Source organism: Sturnus vulgaris, chromosome 1 (genome assembly GCF_052056855.1).
Source record: "Sturnus vulgaris isolate bStuVul1 chromosome 1, bStuVul1.hap1, whole genome shotgun sequence".
Taxonomy (NCBI): Eukaryota; Metazoa; Chordata; class Aves; order Passeriformes; family Sturnidae; genus Sturnus; species Sturnus vulgaris.
The window spans coordinates 132,717,927-132,745,812 of NC_142243.1; the positions used below are offsets into that span (position 1 = coordinate 132,717,927).

Here is a 27,886-nt window from a genome sequence, read left to right on the forward strand (position 1 = left end):
AGTTCATTATAGCCTTGAGCACACTGGTTTGCATCCCAGATTAAAGGATTTTCAAAAGGAACTGTGATTGTCTTGTCACGGTTGAGCTAGATATTAGTTGGCTGAGCTGAGTATCAAATATGGGAAATTAGTTGCCATTAAAAGCTAGCTTCAGGCAGTTCATTTCTCATCAGCCAAGCTGTGTGAGCCTCCTGCTGTGGACAGTGAACATTAGCTTACTAAATACTTTTGCTAATCAGACACCACATTACTAACAGAGGTGCCTGAATTTAGAGAGGAGGAGTTGGATGGCAGACACTGAAAATCTGTCTGAGGTAAGATTAACTGCTTTTCTTTATCAGAAGAGTTAACTTGTCTTTTCACCAGGCCTCTTTTACAAAAAGATAAGAACAAATGCTTCTCTGGTTTTGTTTCTGCTTTTTGAACCATTCTTCTATCGTTATTATTTTCAATCCTGGGACAGTCATAGAGGAGACAAATTGAGTCAAGGTAACTTAAAAGGTAGATAATAAGAATTTGCTGCACTGGTGATGCTTTAGGAATTTGCTGGCTTGGAGGAGAACAACTATTTGTGACACCTTGGCAAATACCATCATCTTCGAAATAAAATTTGTGCACAGTGTGAGGTACAGAGAGTTGAAAAAGGACATGGCATGCCACATTTGCACTTTTGCTGTGTTGCTTTTAAGGAAGAAATAATCTGGTTTTGAAAAAATCAGAACTGACCTGAGTGTCTGACCTAGACCCAAATTTATTTTCCTTTTATTGCAATGGTGGTTTGGAAACATTAGTGGCATTTTTCTTCTCTTAGCATGCCCCTTTGCATTTGCTTCATTGCTATAACCACACACTAAAGTAGTAGTTTCTGGTCTTATTAGATTTCCAGGAAGATCTCTAGGTAGTGAGGAAATTGAATAGGTAACCTGCAGGTAAATGTGTTTGACCTAAAATGAACAGGCAGATTTTCACATGTCACTAGACTATTTTGTTGATGTTGAAAATGCCTTTGAAAGTATAGTTTGACATTAACCCAGAACATTATACAGGGAGATATAAACGTGATAAGACAATTAGTCCAGGAGAGGCAACATTCAGGAGCAATGGGAAGACTGAGCTAAGTAAGGAGTGTTGTAACCAAAGCCAGACATGTTCCTTGTAACAGAAACTCTTATACAAAGAAAAACTGCTCTGCAGTGAAGATGCCTGATTCCTAGGACAGGACACAGGTGCAGCAGCTACACATCTCTTATCCTACCTCACTACCCCGGCTTCCAACCAACTCCCAAAACTTCTACTGCTGTTAATACAGAAGAAAAAGGACCTTATAAATGTGAAGAGGAAAGGACTGTGCCTTAGGTATCTGTTCTGATGCTTGACCTCAACACAGTGATCAGCTCTAAAGTCATCCTGTAGGTAAGCATCTCTGCTCTTTTACGTGTTTCTTCAAGAAAACAGATAAGTGGATGAGTAAACCAACTTTCTCTAATTGATGAAAAAGGTAGAAAAAACTGTCTCCTAAGGGTAATGATGGAGATGTTGCTTCACTTTCAAGATTTTTATGCCTCTAGACAAGCCCAGGAGTAGATTTTTAAACACCAGATAAACTGCAGCATCAAAATCAGAAGCCAGTAAAGGCTTTAGATAGCACCTAAGTAAGAACCATTACTAAAATTCTGCATATAAAAGTGCCAATATTTATGCCTAACACTGAGGAACACACCACCTTGTCTATCTCTAGGTCCGGGAAACAAGAACAGGAAACAAAAATGCCCAGCTGGTTCCTTGGTTACCTGAAACTCAGTGTGCTTCAGCTACTACATAATCCTCATCTAGTCCAATGCTGGAGAGAGGCTTTAATGCATTGATCCACTGGCAAGGTGGCAGCCCTTCATCCTGTGATGAGTGGCTCATCTCAGTCCCATTAGCCCCCAGCCCAGCTCTCAGGATTGGGGTCCATGCAGAAGCTCCCAGTAGACAGCATATCCCTAACACCAGAGGAGATTTCTTTTCCCCTGCCATGTCCTCACAGAGTATTGGTTCCTGAGACCCTCCCCATTGCTCCTTGTGAGGGTCTCTGTCCTGCAGGAAGGCTTAGGGAAAAGGCTTGATGCTTTTTAAGAGTGACTCTTTAATTAGGAGTGCTCCCTTACTTTCTTTTTCTCTGCTCTGAGAGTTGCCCACAAAATAGATTTCTGTAGAATCTGGGTAAAACTCTGATCTGTTTTTTGCTGGCAGAGCTACATGAGGAGCAGAATGAGGTCTACCAGCTATTTTTTTAGAAGAAAGAAATATACATTTCTCTTGCATCATGAAACTTCCTTGAGGAGATTTTGTTATGTTATGATCCAAGTCCTGCTATTTGGCACAGCAAGTAATTATTGTACAGTTACTGATTTTCTGACTCACTCCTTTGCAGATCCGTTCTGCTTCTTCGGATTCATTACAAGCCTCAAGGAGCTGAGCAGAAAAACAGCATGTCCCACCTTCACATGTCAGATAGTAAAGCTTAGTCATGCAGCTTAAAATAAAGTAAGCAAGGGGCAGATGGCAAAAAGGACAAAATGTGGCTTATTTAATCTGCCTGTGTTTGCAAGGAAGTAATTGTCTTTTAGGCTCCAGAAAACAGAGTGCTACCAGAAGACAAACAATGAAGTCTCTCTTTCCAGGGCACATATGACACTATTTGTATAGCTTCAACAGGAGCCTGCAGTTAATTCAGGGCTTTCAATAAAATTTACATTCACCATATGTAGAGGATAAAACACCTTCCTTGAATTTGGGAGCTGAATTGACTTGATTCCCCTCCCTCATGTGATCAGTTCACCCAGAGAAACTGTAATCCTCTTTTGAGCCCATACAGTAAAAATGTCTTTAACAAAACAGACCTTCCAACATAAAACTCTTACGTGAGGAAACAAGGTACTAAGTGGTACAATAACTTGAAACACATAATACTGTCAGAAACAATGACTGTAGGCTTGACAGTTTCCATCAAACTGCTACCAATTTAAAGCTTTTAGTAAGTACAATCATTAATGTATGCAGAGCTGTTAAGTAGTGAGTCAGAGTAACTTAGCTACATTTTGTTTTGTACTGACAAACCACAAAAGAACAGCTCAAATGCTGGAAGTACAGTTGCTCATTAGGTATTTAGTTTTGCAAATACCTTTGGAGTTTAATTCAGTTATTTTCAATGAATGTGTACAATGCAGTTCTGCATAGGCTGAAAGGATCTCTTTCTTGCCACACATAAATAGGACACATTTTAAACCCTACCATGTTACTGGTGAGAAGATGAGCCCTGAGCAAAAACGAGAAGAGGGATAGCCCAAATTAAATTGTCTAAATGCTCTGAAAAGTTTTAGCTTTTAGATATTTTTGAGTAGGGAGCACCTCCTGAAGATTCCAAAGCCAAACATATGTAACACCCTTTGGGGAGCCAGAGAGACCCTGGCTAACTCTAGAGGATGCTGCATTGTGTTTGTACGTGTTGACAAATGACAGCTGGGAGGCCTGCATGGCTGGAGAAAACAGGCCACGGAAATCTGATGATGCCTACAAATTTATTCTACATTCCTAGATTTCCAGACTTGAGGTCCAGTATTTTTTAGGTGTCTTTATAAAACAATGATGGAGATGCAACCATTAGGGAGAGAAACATCAGCCATTATGAGGAGACACTCGAGCTGAAACTCCAAGTGAGAGGAGGAAGGTGTTTCATGGATGCAAAATCATGGAGATGACAGCTAACATTAATGCAGCTCTGTCATCTGCCAGTTGTCCAGGCACTCAGTAACTACTACAAGACTGCTTTAAAACAGACAGAAGGAAGGTCTGGACAAGCTTGTACCAGCTTGATTTCAGCTGGTTTAAAGAAAAGATGGACAAATCCACAGAATAACAGTATAGTAATAGAGTGAATAAATGAATGTACCCTCCATCATCTCTAGTTTTGGGACTACAGTGAATGGATTAGAGGGGAGGGCCAGGTGTTTCATGCTGCTGCTGTTGGGGCAGAACACTTGGCCAAATGGCAGCAAAAATAATTTGGAGAAGGGGAAGGTGAGAAATCTCCTTTGTATATAAGGCACTTCTGTGTCTGTGCCTATACAGGAAAGTAAGAGTTCACATGTAGGTTATGTATCAGGAAACCTACTGGTCATAAGAACTCTCCCAAACATAAAATGTACTTCTTTGGTGGGTTTCATCCTTGTTTTAAAGTATTGGAGCAAGGACTGTATTTGGGTGACTGCTTTTATCTAAAATTACAGGTACCATATACTTGGGATGCCTTTCTATTACTATGACTACTAGAGCAGTGGAGATAGACTTGCTGATGCACTCCAAAGAGCCTGAGAATTTGCTGAGCTGTGTAACCAGGCAGTGTCTTTCACATCCCAACTGCCCAGGCAGAGACACCTCAGCTGGGGCAGTGAGTCAGGAACACTAGAGCCCAGAATAAGGATAGTCTCCAACCCAATGACTATTTAGAGCAACTTAAGACTGAGGCTTTGGCCTGCAGGGAACATTGGCTTCTCTTAAAGGTCAGTGCAACCTTCTTGTCTCTTCCTTAAATAGCAATTGGCCATTCTGGTTTTGCACCTTTCCTTTCCAGCAGCCAGAACAGCAGGGCCAGGACAGCAAAGACAATTCATCTGTATGTGAGTGGGTATCACACATGATAGGGTGGATCCACCCTCTGTGGGGAAACACATCCCACACCCTTTCCACATTTTCCCCTCCATTGCCTGCTCAGCATTCTGCAGGTGGTCTTTCCTGCCATGATGTTCACATGCTTTTTACCTGTACATCTCATGGACTATATTTTGTGGCCATCGCAAAAGATGAAGGCTGGAGGATGGAGGGGTGGGTCAAGAAAGAATTGCATCTAGTGGAGATGCAGTCCCAGGATGCAAAGGAGGAAAAGGTGCATCCAAGAGGCTGGGTATATGTGCATGGTCTTCCCAGGGTTCTCCTCTGGTCTTAGGAGGGCCAGGCAACTCGTAAGGGTGATTCAATGTTTAAGTGGACTGAAATCACCTTTCTTTGACTACAGACGATCTACAGAGAAGTATGATCCACGTGTTAGGTGCTTAATGACAGAATCTGGGCTTCTACCTGAACAGTGATGACAGCTTACTAGGTGAGAAGGAGAATCATAGCAGAGGATATAGAGCTTTTCAGGATTTGAGCTGTGAGCTCATCTGAGTAACAGGGGGGCCCTGGATGCTCAGAAAAAAACCAGAAAGATGTAATCTCCATGGTACATTTTTTCTTTTAACTCTATCCCCAGATTTAAATCCTTCAGTCTTTGATGCTGTAAAACAATTCTGTGCTTAATATATTACGACATATTTACAGGTATGTCTATTTTAATACACAAGAGAGGTTGCTCTAGAAATTATGTGCACCGTTAGAATGATAGTAAAAGCAAGTGTACGGATTGTCGTATTATCCTACTTTCTCAATCTTGTGCCCATCAGGGAAACACCGTCTAGGACACTTCACAGAGAAGCAGTTCACTATAAAACTATCAAAAGATTAAAGTTTTCTGTGTTTTATTGCCTTTTGATACTGGAAGATTTGTTTATATCTTGGGAGGCCAACATGTGCTGTGATAGTTGCTCTGATGGTGCGTGGGATCTTAGGGCTCTGAGGTTTAACATCCCCACAAGCCAACACAGATAAGAGCAATCTGAGAAGGCTCTGCTGTCACACAAGGAACCTGGAATAACAAAATCCAGGCAGACCAAATACAGAGTTTCTGCCTTTGTTTGAAGTGCTGAAGAAGTGCAGGTCAGAGCTATAAACAGGGAAGGGAGGAAGGATAAAACATTTCTGTCATTCCTTCAGGAGCTGTTGCTACTCAGAAAAACTTGAGTAACTTGAAAATTCTGGGCATTTTTTTCTTTTCTCTAAGCATATGGGTCCTTATTACGTAGCCCAAAGACCTTTAATATCCAGCAGCACAACAGGAACACTATGAGATTAGCAGTTGCATTCAGATAATATCTTTGCCTTTTCTCTCCCTTTTCTATTCATAGTAGTCTGCTTTCCAAAGCACTGTCACAGACATACTGGATATGGCACAGAATCTGACAGACCCTGCTCATACACAGCAGAACTCCTTAACCAGGTTTCCAGGTCTCAGATAAATCCCTCCTAAGCTTCCCCATTTCCGTGTTTTGCCACTTCTAAGCTCACAGAGTCCTCATGTGAAGGATGGTAAAGCCAGTTGTTGTCCTTTTCTGGCACTGACAAGGGGCATAGCTGTGCCTTTGTGTTACGCTACTCTCTCTTCAAACAAGTCACATATGGTGAGAAACCACAGTACCTTAACTTTATAATGATTGGGAACTGCTCCTCTCTCTTATTACAGGCACACTGTGGCTGTGTCCTGAGGCTTTATCCATGCTGTGAACGAAGCACCAGATGACATGGGCACCCAGCTTCAAAAGGAAGTGATCTGTGCTAATAACAGAAAATAATACAAAGTTTCCTGTGGGCAAGGAAGGAGTTTTTTGTTTAAAACTCAAGACTTCTAATTTATAATGCTTAGGAAATGGAAAAATTAACTTTATTTTCTTAAGTGCCTGTTTTGAAGCAATTGCTTCTACAACAAGCATACAATTTTTTTTTCTCTTATTATGCATCCTCTCCCTATCAAGGCACAGAGTTGACAAGGTTCTTTAATAACCAGGATTCCTGGGGAAGATCAGTTCATCTCAGCAGTACCTTCACTACTCATTGCCCTAGCACCACCACAGAGTCTGGGAAATTGTTCCTGTGCTGGGAACTAAACAGAGGTTTGGGGGCTGGCTGCCCTTACAGCCTGAGTTTTAGGACAGCAGGATAGTGCTCACAAAGTTGCTCTTCCGGTGTTGCAGATAAAATGATGCTCTCCTGAATGAATTGTTGAGCCAGAGGGCTAGTGATTTAAACTCAAAGTCAAATGAAACTTCTTGCCAGCAACAGGCAAAGTCATGAAGATATATGTTTTCACAACGTGCTATTCCATTCTGATGAACAATCCATCAACTTCTTGTCACAGTCCTTTCCATAATCTCCCCTAAAACTTAATATACTTGGGAGAATTTGCAGAAGAAAAGCTCTAGCTTTTATACAATCAAAGCAATATCCCAAAACACTTTCAGCTTGAACCTTTCTCAATTACTGCTGTGGAGTGTTGCGTGGAGGGAAGGCTCTAATAAGCTGGGCCAGACCATTTTGGTTTATAAAGGTCAATGCCATCACCTTGAATCCTACCCAAGAGACCACTGGGAACTGCTGTGGTTTGTGGCACATTGTTGCTAAATGTTCCCTGCCTTTGATAAGTGGGATAGCTTGCACTGTTAAATTCCCTCCAGAAATAGCTGCAAGTAGAATGCATTGCAGTTGTCTGATCTCAGGGTAACATGGATAAGTAGAAGAGGATGCGTGCCTGAAACAAAATGCATGAACAAGCGCAGAGGCAAAACCCACAATTTTCAGCACAAACTCTTTCTCAGGAATCCAGTTTCTCATATACTACAGGTCTTACCTTGATGACTGCAGTCTCCCCAAGTCCTGTGAAAATTATGGCAGATAGAACCTTTATACTACTGTATATTAATGCAGATAAATTTCTAGAGATTCTGTGCAGAGCATGGTGATCTCACGAAAGATTGGCTTATGAATTGGGTCATTTGTTCACACAGAAATAGCTATAATAGGGACATTGAGAGGCACACCTTCCCCACACTGTAGACACTGTAATTCTACCTCTTAACTAACCTTTGCAGTCTCCCTGTGTTTGAATGAGTGAAACAGAGTGAAGCTTTGAGCTGACCTCTCCACAGAGACCTTCGAATGGATAAATCTACTGACCTTTGAGCTTTTGCAGTATAAAAAAGCAGCAAAGTCACTTCAAAGCAAGTTCCAGCTAGTACTACAAAGAACCACTGGCTTGTCAAAAATACTTTTAGATCAGCTAAGTCTGACATTTCCAGTAAAATCATGTTGGACATGTTTTACTCATGTTTTCACTCAATATTATGCAGAGCTCCCTGACTGATAATACAGATGCAGTTTTTGATCTCTGTCCAGACACGTGACTCCTCAATAATCTCTACCCTCTGCCCCAGAAAAGATACCTATTGACAGCAGCTATTTAGATTGCAACTATCAACATTCAACAATGTGAGTGGAGGCCTCACCAGACCCTCTGTGAGCCTATTTGTCCCCATGCCTTCAGGGACAGTGGCAAGTCCCAAGCAACACTAAAGCTGTGACAAGATGCCATCCAGGAAGAGTCAAAATCCAGACTTCACATCAAGATGTTGCTGCTCTCTCCGTGGTGTCCAAATGACAATGATGAAGCCGTTTGAATGCTGAAGCAGAGTATTCACAGCAAGAAAAAGTCAGTTTCACTTGTGGTGGTGCCAGACTTTATGATCTAATCTGTTTGTATCAAAAAAAATTGTGTTTAATTTTTCTGTACCAACATGCTAAAAGGTTATTTTCCACCACCCCTCCCCAGTTTTCCCCACAAATCCTTAAACTAAGACTTCACAACTTTGTTATTCCTTAGGTGGTCACGCTTTGCCATGTGCATAAGATGTTCACACCAGGAATTTTAGTTTCTTCCTCCTGTGACATCATTTGTGACTCATCTATAAAGCAGCATGACAGCTGAACAAAATCAGGGCAAAAGACCTTTAAAAGCCCTTGTGTCCACAGTGAGAGAGAAAAGATCTCCATAATTATCTACCCAGTTCTCCACAGAGAAATCGATGACCACCCACCCTCCTTCAGATTTCTGAGAGTACCAACTTTTTACTGCACTTATGCTTTTGTTGGATCTTATACAGACAGCAAGGTACCAGATAACAAAGGAATTACATTTATTGCAGCATAACAGTGATACCAGAAAACCACTAAGATGATTATTAAAGTAATATGCTTATCACGTTACCACACCATGTGAAAATCTCTAATACTACAGAAATCTCAGGAATTCTTAGTATGAAATCAGCATGGTCAAACAGCTGTTTCTCATGACACTTTGAGTAAGCCTGGTATTATCTGGGTATTTAGTTGCTTCAGATTGGTTAGGAAGTGAATATATATTTTTTTCACCTAATTATTTCTTGCATACTTTTATAAACTTTTTTCATGGGCTTATATAAACTAAATTAATGACACTGATCTGAACATGACTGTCAAGTGCTAAACAAGATGAATAAAACTTTTTTCATTGTTATAGAAAAAACGTCCAACTGTTCCCTATCTTTAATAATAGTAATATGTGACATTAGAGAAAGTCTTCATAAACACATGCTAACATTATTTACGTAACAAAATGCCTGATACCAAATTATTTAATAGATATTTCAACAAATACCAAAAAAAAAAAATCCTTATATTTAATAGAAATGCTTACCTTTGGACACTTTTCCCTGCCCATCCCTCTGAGGTGATGTGAGATTGACATGTCCATTAAAAATACATCAGATCTTCACACAGAGTGGAGCTGACATCCCAGTGCAAGAAGAATGTTAGCTTGGATAAGTGATGCTGAGAATCCCCACAACAAATCTATCACTCTAGGTGTGGGATTCAAGATTGTTCCCTGGATAGGCAGTAACGTCTTCCTGAAACTTGACTATACTTAATACAGTTATGAAGGAAAAAAAAAATCAAAGAAATTAGGGGAAGCAAGCATTAATGCCACTGGAGATAGACTATTAAATGAGAAAAAAAATCAAAGAGCAGTACAATTCTTAATTAAAAGAGCAGAACCGAGAGAGGGAGAGAAGATAGAGAAACTTATGCCACTATAAGGATGAGTGAGGAATCCATCAGGAGTTACAAGGCTGTTGTGCTGGAGAGGCTTGTATTGCCTTAAAAATATCTTAACAAAGGTACATTTATGAAAGTACATAAACTGAGGTCAATAAAAGCATAAACAGCTCTCAGTAACTTTCTTGAGAGTTAAAATGAAAACTTGGTGTTCATTTTCTATAATTTTCCTGTGCAGTAAATATTAGCTTGGCCAGGTATTTTCACAAACACTTTTTCATGGACTAGGAAAAAACATCTTTACTCTCATGCCCTCCTGCAAAGTAGAGTCTGCACAGATAATGCCTTGTGGGGTCAGCATCATTTTCATTTGCATACTCAGAGTCAAACTGCTCTCCTGCATCTGTCACAAATGCCTGAGCAAATCAGTGGTGAAATGATGTGTCTTATTATCCACTCCCTAAATCACTTAATCATAGGAAGCATGATGCACTTTGAAAGGTGTCTCAAGACACACTTTGAATGTCCTTCAGATGTGCTGCATAAAAGGTATCTGAAAGAGACTGTCAATAGTGTTTTAGCCATCAAGAAAAAACAGTATTGTAATTGCATACTACTTACTCTTTAGCACCAGTTAAGCCAAGTTGGACTCTTACAGCTTGTCTTACATTATAAGCAGCCAACTGGCAATCTAATGGCATGGGTATATCCATATAGTCATGTGGGAAGTGTGTAAAAGCTAAACTGAAAATTTACAGTCAATCTAAACCACAGCTGAGAAAACAAAATGCTGAAGAAACAGTGATTAACCTAAGGTTATGAAAAAGTAAATTCAGGGCTAATGCAATTCCTCCTTGAAGTACTGTGTAACCTAAACTGAGATAAAGTCTCATACAAAAAGAGGGACATAAGGCAAGAAAATGGACAAATAATCAAGTAATATTTCTGGAAGTTGTTGATTTTGAGGAGCAGTAGGAGGCCACATGAAAATGTAGAAAGTGCTGGAAATATGAAAAGCTTAATATGTTAAGAAGAAAAACAGGAGGGTGCCAAGTAGCCGAAACAAAGAGAAGAAATATGGGATCATGAGGGGATGTTTTTATTTTAATTGAAAGTAAAAGACCTACAAATAATGATGGGCTGCATTTCAGGTGGTTCCTGGTGCTGAAGGAGGCAGAAATGGACATGGATCACAGCAGTTGTCAGCTCTGAGTCCTCAAGATGAAATTTGGCTTGTTTCTGCTTTCCTGCTTTGGGAACTTTTATTTCTCCTGTTCCATAGCTTTGTTTTTCAGCACGTTATCCTCCTCAATACTCCAGACCCAAAGCAAAGGGTGCTAAAACATGAAGGCATTGCCTGTCTTGCCTGTTCAGCAAATTGATCACCAGGTCTACTATCCCAATGTCATTTCTTTTCCTTGAAGCTGAGATACCTCACTGGAATTAACCCTTTGCAATATTATTAGCACTCCAACAGCAGTCCAAAAAGCAGATGGAACATATAATATTCATAAAAGTTATTACAGGCATTCCCACATCCCCCACAGAGGGAAACAGAAAAAGTTGAAGGAGAAGGAGACTAAGCAGCATGGATAAACCTTAGATCTTAGATCATGGGAATGGCAGGAAGGATATAAAAACAGGTAGCAGGTAGAGGTTTATTCCACCCTCTAACAGCAGTGTGCAGCCAGACTAAGGCTGCACTATTTCTTTGCTTTCTGGCCAAGGATTCACACCTCTCTGCACAGCAGAGGATGGCAGCAGCAAGGGTGTAGGCAGAAGAACTTGCCATTTCTCAAAAATGAGGGTTTGCCTTTGCATTAATTAAGGCATCAGGCTCCACTGTCATCCTCCATCCTTATTACTATCCTTGGATTTTAGGCTATATTTAAAATCATGCCATTTCAGAATCCTTTATGAATAAATATGAGTGTCAAGACCTGTGTGCATCTCTTATGCACACAAGACAGTAGAGTACATCACGTACTCACAGAATCTTATTAAATTTCTCTGAGACACATAATCCTGTGAACCTCATCTGTAAACACAGGCAGCAGTTGTACTTAATTTCTGTCCTCTATCCTTCACAATCTCCCTTCAGCTATCTCCTCCTTAGTCACTAAGTGAGAATTGAGCAGGAACTAAGCACCCAAATAAGTATGTGGATAGGGTACCTGAAGATATGTGTCACGGAAAAGAGAAAATCTTGATCAAATTGTAAATATAGTGCATTGAATACTTGCCAGTTATGTGAAGGTATCTGAGTATTAAAAATTATTGCAGAAAACTGAAAGCAGGATAAGAGGCCTTATTTGTGTTAAGTGTTTTTTATTTTTAAGAATTTTTAAAAATAATTATTTTAGCAGTGACAACAAAATGAAATGGTGAAGTATTCAGTTTGATTATTCACCATTCAAGTCTATCACCAATGTGGGACATTTCTGCCCTTGGATGATTCCCAGTGTCAGGTACAGCATGGTCCAGAGTAACCTCTGCAACCCCAGAGATGAACCAGAGATAGTCAGGCAGAGCAGCACTCAGAGTTGGAAAAGAAAATTAAGTTTTGTAATTGCCATGGGTCATGCCTCCATCACCTATGTTGGTGTTTCTATGGCATAGGGAAGACAGGTGCTGTAAATGCAGTTCATGGAAAAAAGGCTGCAGCAGCCCAGCTCAGAGACCCCAGCAGAGATAAACAATCTCAGGGATCAGGTCTCAAGTCTTTGGTGGTGAGTGAGAAAACCATCAAAGTCAGAGCATTCTGCCCTGTTTAACAGATATTGAGTAAACAGAGCAAAAAAAATTAGCAGGCTAAGCTTGTTTTATTATCGGCTCAAACCTGATACACAAGAGGGATTTAGGCCAAGTTTGGCTGGTCATTCAGGACATGTTTGAACTTAAAGACATGTATTGTCCTGTCACAACAAGACACACTATCACTCTTGAATTAAGGTGTATGCTTCAGTATCCCAGAGAATAGGGAAAGTAACCTCAGCCTACCTCTCCATGGGAGCCACGCTTGAGTCTGCCACATGAATGAGAGTGTTCATTGTAGTTATTTGCAGAATGTGAACTTTGATCTTTTGAGGGAGGTGATGATAACTGCAGTTATAACAGCTCAGAAGCAGATCCTGATATTTTGCAGCTCAGGCTGATCATTCTAATTGTTATTGATTAATAATGAATATTGTGCCTTTGTATCCAAGAGAGACAGGAGAAAAAGACTCACATTTTTTTCTGCAGGGCTGTATGATCTGCTGCCCCACAATATGAGACTCCTCCAGCACATGGTTAAAGGGTAAGGAAAATCAAAAGATATTCTTTTTATTAGTTAGCAGTAATGACCTTTTATTTTTTATTATTTGTTCATTAACAGCATGGAATGGAGATGTGCTATGTAAGGAAGTTATTCTTTGCTAATTTGAAGCTTTTAAAATACACAGCACACTATCTATTATGTATCATGCATTACAATTACAACAACAGTTTAATTAATCACCAGCACCCTGTTTTGTATCAGTCTGCTGCTGAATTCTGGGTAATGGTGTTGTTTACCATTTAGCAAGTAGCAACATTTCACTCTGTTTCACTACATTAAACTGCTCAAATAAAGCAAACGGATATTGGAAAGAGTTGGCCATCTGCCTTTATTTTCTTTTACTTTTGTTAAGGAAAGGGAAAAAAATAAACCCCACCACAGCCTCTGAAAGGAGAAAGAGCACAGCCATGAAACTGATAGTGACAAAAAACACCCTTTTTTATCAGGTCAAAATCTCATCTAAATGCAGTTCTGATGAATGGTAAAAAGCTTGCTTTGTGGATTTGGAGTGGGTCTCAAGACCAGCAATGAAGTCTAATGATTATTTAATGGTGCCGCACTTGAAGCAGGATTATGTGAGACTCTCTTCCCCGTTAAGAGTTTGATGAATAGGTTTTGTGACAGCCATTTAGGAATAAACAAGAATTCATCAGTCTGCATAAGAAGAAGCCAGTTTATAGATTAAGTTTCTTGAGGTAATTCATGAGGTCAGTCCCATTTAGATGTAGACTATTAGGGCTCAGCTTTTGAGAGCGGCCATACAAGGGAGTTACTCCAAATGGACCTCTCTAATACAAAGCCCCCTTTCAGAAGGAAGCCTGAAATTTTTATGACCCTGCTGCTAGGAAGCACATCAACTTGTCACTGTGAAGATCTGCTGGGGCAAGACCTCATCACTCTATTAAAGAGCTCTGTGACCCTATTGATTTGAAGTATTTAAAGCAGGGGTGAAGTTCAAAGCAATTTCTTTTCTATACTATTACTCAGCCTCTCTGTGTCTTGGCTCTAAAACATCTGCTGTCAGTTCCTCTCTGGTGTCTGACTCTGGAATCTGTCACTGGAGAACAGAGTAGTTTTATTTAGAATAAATTGGATTCCTTTTCAGTTTTCAGCATTTTCTATTGTGATCAATGGTTTACACTCCTTCATGTGCCAGGAGACTTAACTGCCACTGTACCCTTTCATGTGTCCTCATGGCTCAGCCAGGGCCTGCTCCTGAGGCTCTGTAATCAATTCTTTCCATTCTAACAGGTCAGCTGCCACCAGTATTTCTAATTGGCTAATCATTAAAAGTAATAAACTTTTGCACTTGGAAATAAATAAATAAATAAACTTTAAAACTAAAAAAATAAAGGGGGGTTGAGAGGGGGCAAAAACTCCCAGAATGCCATTTTGGAAACAAAACCTTCACAGGATCTTTTATGCTTATTTGCTTGGAGGGAAAAAAAAAAAGACACTGAGTAAACAACTCCATTATTTTTAAATGTCAGCAAGTAAACATCGTAGCTGGCTCTTGGAGAGGCTTCTCCAGAACAGTGCAGGCTCCTCTGCTTCTCTGCACAAGCTGGAGGCACCAGGGTGCCTTCTCAATGCTTAATAATACATCAAGCTGGGTGTATTTATTAAAGTTGTGGTTTCTGACACCAGGCTAGTTATTAAAGGCTGCAGAGAGGACAAGACAAATATTCCGTTTTATGATGTCAGACAAAACAAATGAGATAAAGGAAGGAACAATGGGATGGAAATGGTAATGAAATGGTTACAAAAATATTTAATATAATGATGCATAGCAACAGAAAGAAATTAGGTAGGAAAGATAATTATGCACAGGATTACATAGAGCAAACCTATCTGTTATCTTCATCAAGGGAACTAACTTCTGATGAGGTGAAAAATGCACTTTCTCTCAGGGGCTGCTTTGTCAAATAGCTATCATGTTCATATCCTACCTGTAACATTTTATCACATATTCTAACAAATTGCCTAATATAACTAAGATAAAAGGGACATATTCTACCAGACAGAAATGTAGCCTTTGTTTTCAGCTGATTTGTACTGATTTACATTGCCTACGACTCTGCTCCATAATATATGTTTCATCATTTTATTAGGGCTGTCGTTTTACACAAAACTCCTTTTAAAATTGAATGTGTTTCTGGGGGGAATGAATTATGTTTATTGCAATATGGTAACTGCAAGGTTTATTCAGCAGTATCTTTAAGAATCTAGAAGACTGAAGACAGATGTACCTATTGCTTGTCAATCAAAACACATGTCCTTTGCAGCATTGTATTTTCTTTAGTCAGCAACGAAATCATGTTAGTGCTGTCTAAGGTCAATAGTAAATGTACTAGTAGGATCCCTGACTGAGAATTTTCAATAAAGGCAGAACCAGAGATGAGGAAAGAAGATATTAGTTTGTATTCTGCTCCTCTAAGGGAAGGGCTGATAAACAAAATTCTAAACTATTCCTTCTATTTTTCCTTTTTTTTTTAGAAAAGGGGAGCTGGTAGGAGTCACACAGAACACTATAACAAGCTGATATCATCTTGAGTTCATGATGCTGAATATGTTGGCATTTATGGTGCATTCTCCCAGGGCACATTTCAAAATGAAACTGAAACTTGATGGACCAACTGTACTCCATTAAAAAAATTATATAAAGCCTGTTTTTTTTCCCAGTGTAAAGAAATGGAGAGCTTCAAAACACTGTTTTCTGCCATATAAATCTACATGTTGGAGGTCAGTCCAAACACAACAAATCAAAGTGGTTTTTTCGCATTTTTTATTTTAGATTATGAATGATACAAGAATTTATAGAGCATGCAAATTTATAACCGTGTTAATAGGCCCCCCTGTTTATATCTGGCAACATATGTTATATCTAGAATCACTAGGAAGCAGCAGCATTTTTAGGGATAGAGGGGGAGGCAATTAAAGAATTAGGCCTAACTACCGTGAAAAATCTCTGGAAGAAACATACAGAAACCTTGTGCAGAAGAGACACAAAGAGAAGGCAGGGAAATATTCTTTAGCATGACCACAGTTGTAAACTGCAACTCTAATCCAGGCATTTGTAATCAAAAAGCAAACACAATCTGAACTCAATAACTCTTCTCATAAAATTAAATGGAAAGAAACAGAGAAAGAATATGTATCTGTATAGAAATTTTCTCTCTCTCTTCAGATCTTCATGGACATTTTGTTTTAACAGCTGAGCATGTACTGATTCAAATACTCACTGGACAGCAACCCAGTAGCTTGTTTAACACCAGCTTTAGCCCCAGGATGGTGGCAAAACCATTTGGCAGTCACTGGTAAAGGGACAAGAGATGAAAAGTAGAAATGGCTGCAGAAGAGGTGTTTCAACAAGGAATTTACCAAAGGCACTCCCAAGGATCCCAGGCTGCATGACAGCAGTTTGATAGAAAATGTAGAAAATGTCTCATATAGTGTTTCTTGCAGACATGTAAAACCAGACTGGTAAAGTGTTTGCCTTTTGGTAAACAAAGAGGTCAATTAATTGAAATTTGTGATTCTCACAAGAGAAAAAAAGTGTTTTGGGGAAAAGTAGATAGGTGTCCCACACTTTATACTTGTGCTCTTCAGTGAGCCAGGTTCACAGCTGAACCTGCATCCATCATGCCCTCTCCTGAAAAGAAAGTGAGATACTAGTTGCTATGAGAAGTGCAGTAAGAGTGCAAGGATGAGGTAGCCAAAGGGCTGGATGTACAAAACACCACAGTGAAATTTCATCATCAAAACCCTAGGAAATTAAATTTCTTTGGGAAAAAAAAACAACAGCTTTTCATGGGGCAACATTATAACCAGCCCTACAATTTTCTGTTCCTATAACAAGATGGAGATGTGTTGCAGGAAGCAGAGTAGAATCAGGCTGTAGAACTGAGCACAAATATTGGGCTTTTAGCATCAGCTGCTGTGACCAGAAAGCAGGCCACTGGAAGATGTTAGCTGTAATGGAAAAAATGTATGGGGGCAACAGGCCTAAGCTTTGCTAAAAGTATTCAGTAATTCAGTAACTCTTCAAATACAGAAATTACTGTCTAAATTTAACTTTTGTAAGGCTATGTATGACAGTGGGGGTCTACCAGGGAAGAATATTTCCAGGTGTGGTTAGGTCTATATGTCTCCACAGGAAGATCCTGAACCCACCACAATGAGCAGGTAGGTAACAGGTATGTCAGCCTCACTTCAGCAAGGACTGCTGTTACAATGAATTCATGGTCCAGCTTCTTCAATTGTTTTATATCCTAAATATTGATCTCCTTTATCTGTGTGTTGCCATATCCATCTTTGTCTTTAATCATTCTTCCTCTACAGGTGGGTTATCATTTTTCCAATGAGTGTGTATTATGAGCTTTGCCACCAACAGAGATAATATCTCCCCATTCTAGGTTGTTCAGTGTGAGTCCTTCCCATGCTGGAGTATTATTAATCATGTTGTCATCACTTAAATAAATAATAATCAGCAACAATTATTTCTATTTTCACAAAGCCACTAAAATAATAAAAAGCAAATCTGATATTAATTATTAATAAATATACAGGGGACATGTGTTAGGATTTAATTTCTATTTTTCATCTGTATTACAGTGTCATCTAGAGGTGCTGAATAAGAAGAGGGTATCTCTGTCTTAGGTGCAGAAATTCCAGTTTAAATGACCTAGCATGTCAAAGAAGAAGGTGTGAAGGGGAGAGGAGGAGCTGGAACTAGAAATCAGTCCCTCCACCCCTGTTCAGCTCCCATGGTCATGCAGAAATGTAGCCTGGCAAGAGAAGGACTCATACAGACCTACCCTACCCTGTTATTCCCCCTCTTCTTCCAAGGCAGCCCAGCAGGAGCACAAGGACACAAACCCCTGTCCCCAGCCCAGGCGGGGACAGTCCGGACACAGCAGCCACACTGCTGACAGCCCTGGGGCATCTCTCCCTCCTACCACATTTACACTCTGGCCTTGTCTCATCCATTTTGAAGATGTGTCTTTTCCCTCTCTTGCTCCTTTGAAGACAGACCTCCCTTCAGCCCAGACCAAGTAATTTTCCATCTGGTTTCTTGCAGCCATGACATTTTTGCAGCTGTCACATGTGTCTGTCTGTACCTGTCTCTGCATGTGCTTTTCTCCCTTTCTTTGCTAGCAATTTCTAAACCTATTTGCCACATTCAGCTGCACTTGGCACAGAGGCTGAGGTTTAAAAAAAATTAGATTTCTACAAGACTTTTGAAGAAGAAACTTCACCCTAACTTTACTCAGGAGGCAGGAAGCCTGAGATGTGTTCAGGGTTTGCAAGACATGCATGACTTTCCTAGCTCAACATGCGAGGGCCAAACAAGTGAGATGGACGAGAAGAATGCAGGAGACTAGAGTGGTTTAGGTAGAGTGGTAGAGGATTTATGGGGTGCAAATGTCTAGACAACCATCTCCTTTGGTCCTGCTACTCTGAGAGCGATTTGTTTCATGGAAGACCGATATGATTTGTATGTGTTATGTCCAAATGCAACTGGGTATCTTACAAGTCACTGATATAAAAAGATACAAATTCAAATAAAGAGGAAATGCAGCCTCTGAACGTCTGAAAGAGCTCCTGCACTTGTCCATCTGCTGTAGAAGCAGAAGATGATGCAGAACCAATGTCTTCAGACTGATCCTTTAGCAGAGGGAGCAGTACCTGGGAACAGCAGATGACTTCAGCCTTTGTTGATGTCCAACCTGAGTGTGATGTAGAGGGCAGAGCCTAGGTTCTGCTCTCTTAATCAGAGAGGAAAAAGGTCTGCAGCACAGCCAGTTCCCCTGACATAAGGTGAGAGTTCTCCAAGGTGCTCCTGTGTAATCTAAGCCTGTAGGGCTCATCTACAACCTGTGCTGTGATCACTCTGGGATCCAGAAACATTTATTTCTCTTTGGTGCTGGAGACACTTGAATGATACAGAAAATGCACAAACAGCTCCTTAGAAACCTTGCCTCCTTCTTCCTAAGGCATGGAATTGTCACTGTTTGAGATTTGCCCCATCTGTGGTTTCTGTAGTTTGAAAGCACTGGTGCATCTGTAGAAGGAGAAGTTGCTGCAGCACTTGGTCTCTCAGCAGAAATGAGCCAACCTGCCACAAGCATGTACTGAGCTGGACTCTGTGATCCACAGCAGGTTAATTGGCCTAAAAGGTCTGGGTTGTCTGGCCTGGATTTTTGCCACAAAAGTCCCAGGCCAGACCGTATGCCAGGATTTGCAGGTGGTTTGCACTTCAGAACTGCCTTTTCCAAATGTAAGAGGAAGATGGCACAATCCTTTCCCACTTTTGGACAGATGCAGTAATGTTTGCACCCTACTCATTATCTTGCTGAAAAAGAGGCTGGAAATTCACTGGCATGGCAATGCAGATAAAAATGTTATCACATTTACTGCACAGCATTTCCAGATGCAGTCAGAGGGCATTTCTGTGGGCAACAGACGGTGAAGTCAGAGCCAGTCTGAGGGGGAGAGTAGCAGAGACAAATCCTTAAGATAATTTGGAATAGCATTTGCAGACAAGACAAATGAATGCCCCACAGCTGGACAAGCTGTTATAAGTCCTAACAATGTACCTTACTTTTTTTTTGTCTTCACAGTATTCTTATAAGATGGGAAAAACTGAAGGCAAAATACTACTCTGTACAATAATAGTAATAAAATATAATGTGATAAATTCTGTTCTCAATAAGTACAATTCCATACTGTGGATTATTCCTCAAAATCTTCACAAATACAACCCTAATATAAACCTTAAAACTTTGCACTTGTTTGCATGATAGCATGTAGTACCTCACCTTTCCTGAAGTGTTATGCTTGGTACTATTTGTTTGCACTGAGCATTATCACTACATATGGCTCTGCTTCACATACACGATAATAAATACTGAATAGATCACAGATAATATTCGCAGACTTGCGTGGACAAACTTGTTATTTTAGGAAAACCAGAAAGTGACTAAATTGCCTTTCATTTGATGGAATTTTGTTTGTCAAGCAAGTAGAGAAAAGCTGCCTTCTGAGCAATTATTGCCATAGCCAGGCACGTTTTTAGCCTGAGAAAGCTGTGCTTAGCACTCAGCTGCAAGGCTTGAAATCTTCATTTTGAGGGAGGATGAGAGTTTTCAGTGATAACATGAATGTTAATTTGTTGGTTTAAGCCCCATATATACTTATTTTTATTGATATTTTCAAATTCAGTGCTCTACTTCTTCAGCTCTTCGACCTTTTCAGCTCCATCCCAGTTCACTTGACTCCTGTGCCTAAAGCCACCTCAACACTTCTTTGCAGCTATACATTGTACTGCACACTCTTCCTCTACATTCTACTGCATCAGTTTTTAATGGGGGAAATCTTACAAGTTATACCTCTCCCCTACTTTCTTCCTCTTTTTTTCCTTTGACAATATATGGAGGCTCTTCTTTTGCCTACAGTTCTCCTTCAAACCTTCCACTTAATGCAATAATAGCATCTCCTCACCTGCTCCCCATTACATATGCTATCCATCATATCCTTCATTTTCTTGTGAGAACTTAAACTTTCCACCTGGTGCCTCTTTGGTCTCTTCTATCTTGCATGTTTATGGGATAATAATATTTTTCTCTCTTTTACTAAAACCACCCACATTTGCCTCCTTCACCACTACTCCATTTATCCATCTCTAAATTTATTTAATGACAATGTGCTACTGCTCTTCAGAGGGCCTCTCCTCCATTGTCAAAGTCATTTCTTTTCACTGGCTTATGCCATCTGGTCTTGGTGAACTGTTCCCAGTGAAAATCTTCAACAACATTTTCCAACTCTCACCCTCTTTGTCCCACCTTTGTGAATGAAACCTTTTCCAAAATAATATGTCCACACTCAGAAATTTCCTGAAACCATGTGTTCTTCTTTAGTGCAGTGCCACCTGTGATGGTAAGGCCTGCTAGCAGAGATAGTGAAGACACGGTGGCCTTAAAGATAATGAATTATTTTCTTTCTTTACTTCCTCAGCTCTGTTCATACAATGTACTCTTTAGAAGCTCTGTGTTATCTTCCTTCCAGGTTTCAAAGCAGCAGAGGCAAGTGATGAGTCACACTCAGGCCACCTTTCTTCCCTTTTTCCTCTAAACTCACTTCTCTTTCTTTGCCTTTCTATTCAGAGCTCCCACCATCTGTGCAAATTATAGGTTTGACTGTTTCTGTGATGCATCTTTGTGAGGAGTCATGATCAAAAAAGGTAAAACATAGGTTATTATTTCCCTTGTCCTAAGTCCTCCTCAGCCTTCTCTCTGTCCCATACATTATCCAGTGTTTGGCTCAGTTTTCTTCCAGACACCAACATCTGGGTTATATTTAAGGTCTACAGAGTCTCCCTGTTGAACATCCTTCAGATAGATCTTTAGCAATCCTAACAAATTTCTAAAGATGTTGCCTGAATCATGATAAAGCTTTTGATATTTTCACTGGACATGAGAAATATAATACTATATTAATACTATACGAAGTCAAAATGCTTCTGCAAGATTATCTTCTCACCCCACTGCTCCAAAAACATCATCTCACTCTCTGCATATTCTCTTCTGATCTCAAGTCATTCCAGTCTGCACTGTACACGTACTAGGGCCACAAACAGGATCCTCCAAAACTTTTATCATGTCAGATATGGTGAGATTTTGGGATGCAGAGAAAGATGAGGGCTACCTCTCTGGTACATACTAGATATGCACTTTGCTCTCCTTCAAAATCTTGTCTTGCAATGCTTCTACCAATAAAATCCTTACAGTAAGAAGGTCCTGAGTCTAAATTCATTCAGACCTTCATTACTGTTTTAAGGACTTAAATGCAAAATGTGGATCCTTACAAATTTTTAATTAACCCTAGAAGATCGAGGATTGCCCAGAACTTTGAGTTTGCTCCATAAAGCTGTTCCACAGGTGTCTGGGAAAGTCTCCCCCACGGGGTATATACAGACTATGTTAATACACAGCAGAGCTGAGTACAGTGGGGTGTGCTTTATACCAGAGTCCATTGGGATGCTCCCACCTGCTGGACCTGCAAAGCCTGAACTGCTGTGACCATCAAAGAGATAAACCAAAAGAGGAGCTGGGGGTAGTTTATTTTCTTTGAACCAAAAAGCACCGAAAGTCAATGAACTTAGGATACAGAAGACCCAGGGTCAAAGTGTCACTGCGCCTAAGATAATCTCGGTAAACTAACTTTTCTTCTGTAAGAATTTAAACTTTGTTCATCTAGGACCAAATGAATATTTGGTAGGGTCATGCAGATGAAATTCTTTAACAGAAAAATCTAAGGAAGTACCTCTTTGAATTACCATATGGCTCAACAATTTGGGAAGTGTCTGATCTAAGTCTGGAAAAGGCATACAAATATAGATGCCTAACAATGCAGGTGAGGCTGGAAGTAGATGGTGACTTCCAAACTAAGTTTTTCACCACATCAGCAAATACTAATTTCACCTGTGAAGTCATATATTTCACCTTTATAGAGGTTTTTATAAAAAGTTAATTTAAATTGGAGTTCAGAACAGAAAGGTCAATGGGAGTATATGCACAGATATAGAAAGGAGAAATATTTAATCCCACATTATTCTTGTAAGGCTAATAATAACACAAAGGGCTGAGGTAAAAACCTCCCTAGCAAGTTAGACAGTAAACCTAGATGTACTGTGACTGGTATTGGCTTTTTGATGATCAGTCTGAGCTTATCATTCCCAAAGCAAATTCTGTTTGCAGCCAAAAGTGCTTTCTGGTGGATGCACAGCTGGTCATATAATTTTGCCATAGTAGATTCAATTCATTGTGTCCTATTTCTGTTTCCATACTGTCTATAAGTTATCTATGAGGCTCTTGAATGTTTTTGCTATGTGTAGGAGTTTGTGAGATAGTAATTTTAAATTAAGGCTTGGTTTGGAGCTGATTTTCCCCTACTCAAGAGCAAGATTTGCATTTTTTCATATTTGGTCTGTTCTAGTTAAGGACGAAGATGTGGGAAAGGTTTCTGTTGCCTGACTGGATGAATTTAACCTTTGAGTAGACTTTTTTTTGGTCTATTTTACTCAAACTCTTGCCATGGATGAATTAGAAGTTTATGTGCAAGATAGAGTCTTTACTCAAAGTGTATGTCTTCTTTAGGCAAGAGTTTCATCTACTAAAATCATAGTAAAAAGTATCTGCAGAAAAATGAATACAGAAGAATTTCAGTGAAGTTGTTTTTTAAAAAGTTTCAAAAAATTACTGCATTTATTACTCTACACTCTTAAAAGATGTTTTAATCAGGTTCCTGGTATTGTAACCAGTATTACACTGCTACAGCAGAAGCAGCAAAAGTGGTGGCAGAGATGGACACAGAAGGAGCACTGGTGACAGCAACAGACAAAGTTCAATATTTAAGACAGACCTTAATTTTTAAGTGGCTCTTTATGTAGAGAAAAAGTGCAGTCTTTTTATATAATGTTTTACATAAACATTTGCAATGTTTATCCAACACGCACTTCTGTATATTCTAATAATATCAGAGATTTAAATATTTAACTTTTATATTTGTGTACCATACCTATTGCTAACACTAATCAGTGATAAGATGCATTTTTACACTTATTTCACGAGGATTATTTTAACTGCTCTCTCTGCATACTGGTTCTCTTCTGAGCATCTTTGTTTCCACCGTTGCACTTCAATCCATATCGTGCATGTTCTTTTGAAGCAAGCTGCCTTCATGTACTGCATTTTCTTTGCATTGCAGGACTCTCTTGAATGATGTGAATTGGCTTATTTATACATTAAACCAAGCTGTAAGATGAGCTCTAGAAGAGCATTTAATGCCACTAATAGGCTTTCAGTCCACACAACCAGACTAATCTTAAGGGCAAAACCCCTGAAAGATGTATACAAGGGACACAGACTGAGTGTGATCAATTTCCCTCCACAAATTCTCCCCCTCTGAGCCACACTTGTTAGTGAGTGGGAATAGCCCAGGAGAGAGTCAGATGCCTCAGAGGGGCAGAAACACAAGAGTGAAGAGATGGAATGAGATGAAACACACAAGTGATGTCACACTCAGACTTATTTGCCCTTAAAACACTGTGTACTGTTGAAAGTAATAGAATTCTAATAGCCTTGAATATTGAGGTTCCAATGATGTGCCTAGGACCACTAGTGCAGAATAGCTGTGGAAGGACACAGATGTGCCCAAACCACTCCCTGCTGAGGATGTGCAGGTTAACTCCTCTTAGGCATGCTGTGGAAAAAAAGCTCAGCCATTTGAAGGGTTTGTCCAATCCTCACAAAATATTTTACAGGTGTGTGTGTTAATATTTCTCACTAGTTGTTTTGTATGCTCAGCTCTCTGTCCTGGGAAGTCTGAGTTTATTAGACATCCATTATAATTGACACATTGTTGAAGTAGGGGTGAATAGATGCATTAGACAGATGATCTTAATTGGCTTTCATCCAAAAGAATTAAAATAAAAAGACAGCTGAATTTCATTCACATTTTCAATTAGTAAAACTTCCTTTCATTATTATAATGCCTGCTGAAACAGCAGCCACATCAGGGTGACAAATCCCGTTATCATGCTTTCTGCAATTGTCTTCCAAAAAGGCGTCTATTGAAAGCATTGTCTGAGCGTGTGTATAATGCTGACAATCAAGCTCCACTCAGAGAGCTGGGGGAGGGTGTCTGACTGTGATCTATATAGAAATGCATTTCTTTCCCGTGCTGCTGGTTCTTCGGTGCTGTGTGCCTGCGCTGGGGCAATGTGCTCTGACAGGCAATGCGTACTGACAAGATCAATCACTGAGCATTAGTGGAATTCTCATGCTTTCCACCTATTTTTCTTCCCTTTCTTTATTGAGCATGATCCTCTGCAGGTGTTATTTGTTTGTCAGGCTGTTACATAGCCAATGTGGAAATAATTTTTTTTTAGGGAGTAGATAACAGCTGAACTCATATTGCAGACAATGGTTTCACATCGAAGTACTAATCGACGAGAATGTGAAAACAATTCTTTAGGCATTAGAGGAAGAAATAAATGGCTTCTTGGAACTGGGGAGCAAACAAAGGGGCATTAGGAGGCTGATTTTTTAAATCCTTTTTGAGTGGCTAACAAACCTAATGCACTTGTAATACATTCCAGATTCTTAGCTTAGCCAACTCACCTAACTTAATCAGACAAAATTATATTATTTATTTGTTCCATAGGAGACATTGAAGAAAAACATGTGGATAACAAAAAAAAAAAATCAGTTAATGTGGGGCTGGCCTTATCCCGTTTTCTTTTGCTGAGTTATATGCCAAGAGCCAAATGTATTGCCTTAGGGCTGTTTTGCTTTCATTTATTTAATTATTTATTTATTGAATAGTTCCAACTTACATAATTTCCTACATCATCTAACTTTTGATGTCCATGTTCTCTTATATCATCCCACCTGAAACTACATATATGGATCACAACTGTCACATTAGGGGTTGATTAGGGGTTCAGTTTTCCACATACAGAAGCTGGAATCCATTAATTTCAAGCATCCTAACAAGATATAGTTGGTCAATGACAGAAATCCAGTTAACAGACTGAACACTTGGCACTATGATGCCACAGAATTTCTGCAAATCACAGCCCTTTCAGAGATGAAAGGCATTTTCAAATTAATGTAATTGATAGTTTTTATTTATTAAGATTTTTTGTTCTTTGTCTCAGCACAACTGGGCCCTGCCAGGCTGGGAGTGTTCCTCACTCCTGGCCCTACCAGTTTAGTTTTCCACTTTTTCATCTGGCTGGCCATCTCTGAAGAATTAATTAATTAACCATTAATTTAATATCTGTCAGCATTTCTATTAAGTAAAACCAAGACAATTTTGCTCTTGGTCAGGTCTCTGGTAAGGAAGAAGATGTGTTTATTTTTTAATGATGTACTAGAGCTCCTGAAGTTGCTGTAAAGCATTCTTTATAAAGTGTGAAATGTGAAAAAAAAAACCAAAAAAATAAAACAAAACCTAAAACTAAAGCCACTAAGGAATAATGATGAAAAGGGAAGAATGCAAATCATTTCTCATCCTTCCTACTAGAGACGCATTTTATAGCTAATGCATTTAATGAGTCAACATTGACTTATATTGCCTGAAAGCTCACTGAATTATTGAATATCTGTGGTATGGATTATATGGAAAAAATAGTTTGAAATGGCTTTTTCCTCTGTGAAAATTTAATTTTATTTATATTCAGCTGCAGTTATTTTCCGAGGTTGTTATTAGATGAGTTCATCTTTCCTGTATATTTTAAAGAGCTAATGCAATTTAGTAAAAAATAGACTTTTTGCAGAAGCTTTAGAAGCTCTGCGGTTTGAAAAACACCTGAGGAAAGCTTAACCGAAAGAAGGACAAAAGAATAAATCAACAACAACAGCATTTCTCTGAGACATATGTCTACTAATTTAGCCCGAATAAAGTGTCTGTCATATACTGGACTTTTTTTCAGATGGATAAATATTGACTTGGTTTGATTTTTTTGTGTGTCCTCTAAATAAATAATAACGATCTGAATATTTAATTTTTTTCCCTTGGGTAATAGGAGGGCATGCTGCTGGTGAAGAGAGATGAAGAGAGAACTGCTCCAGGCACAGGTATAGTACATCCTTCACTGTGGACTTGTTTATTACATTTTCAACTTCCAGTCTTGGGTGGTAGATTGATTTGGCAGAGATTAGATAGGAGATAGAAAGGAAAGCTGTCTTGTTAACCATTTCCCATATGATGATTTAATATTGACTTGGCACTATTCTTTAGTGCCCTGCAAGCAGACAGTTTTCCAAAAGAAATGGTATCCGCAGCTCATATGTGAGCTTTTCAATAGCTCTGCTCTGCAGACGTTTCTCTGAAAACCTGGCCATGGATGACACACCAGTGGGAGCCATATTAGCAATATCATGCTTGTCAAACACAGCTTTGAGAAATATTATTTATAGGGCTGTCTGGTAAACAAACCCACTTTGTGAAAAACTTTCGAGTTTCAGAATGTGATTTTGGTCACATCAGAATGAAAATGCGAGCTGTCAAACTTTTTGGGCTTTTGAGGAGGGAAATAAATATCTTGGGGACTAGCCAGGATTGCCAGAATGTGCTCCCAGGATGCATGGAAATGCCAGAACTCAGTCTGTGTTTCTTCTGATTCTGCAAAACACTCTTGATTCAGCAAAAAATAAACATTTTCTTATGAAAAAACCATGTAATCAATGGTTTTTCTACCATCGTCAGTGATTAGCCATCTAACAGTTTATCCATCCAGTAACCTCTGTACCATGTGCTATGGCTCTCCATGGTTCCTGCCTGGCTAGTTAAACCTTTCATCTTTGTTACTGCTAATTCATCTGGTGCTTCTTAAGTGAACAAGAGTTATTAAACAATATGATTTGCCACCACAGTGAAATACATCACCTTTCTTTAACAGTGCTGTCTTTCAGGGCTGTGTGTCCCTGCATGTGCCTCATGGTGAGCAAAGCAGAAGATTCTGGCTCTTGAGTGCAGCCCTCAAAAATCATAACACATATGTTAATATGACTCTCTACAGAAAGACTTGGTTTCACTGGACCACAGCTTAAATTAATGAACTTTGGAGAAGAAAATCTCTATGCATCTCCATCTTTCAAACCACGTTCTTGTCCTCTGCTATCAGATTCTGAAAATAAATATTTGTTTGTTTAATTTTCGTATTCTTAAGTCGGAAGCTGGTCTCATCCAGCAAACTAGTCCAGTGCTCTTTACAGAATA

At 39.4% G+C, this 27,886-nt stretch overlaps 2 long non-coding RNA genes across 2 annotated transcripts in view; one reads left to right on the top strand and one right to left on the bottom strand.

The window, feature by feature from the left end:
• LOC148225532 (uncharacterized) overlaps positions 1-27,886 on the bottom strand; it is an 81,774-nt gene that overhangs the window by 19,689 nt on the left and 34,199 nt on the right. The window lies entirely within an intron of this gene.
• Positions 202-27,883, top strand: LOC148225533 (uncharacterized). The gene is made up of 4 exons (XR_015804741.1): positions 202-314; positions 13,024-13,078; positions 26,691-26,742; positions 27,567-27,883. It is a non-coding gene; the product is annotated as an uncharacterized LOC148225533 (long non-coding RNA).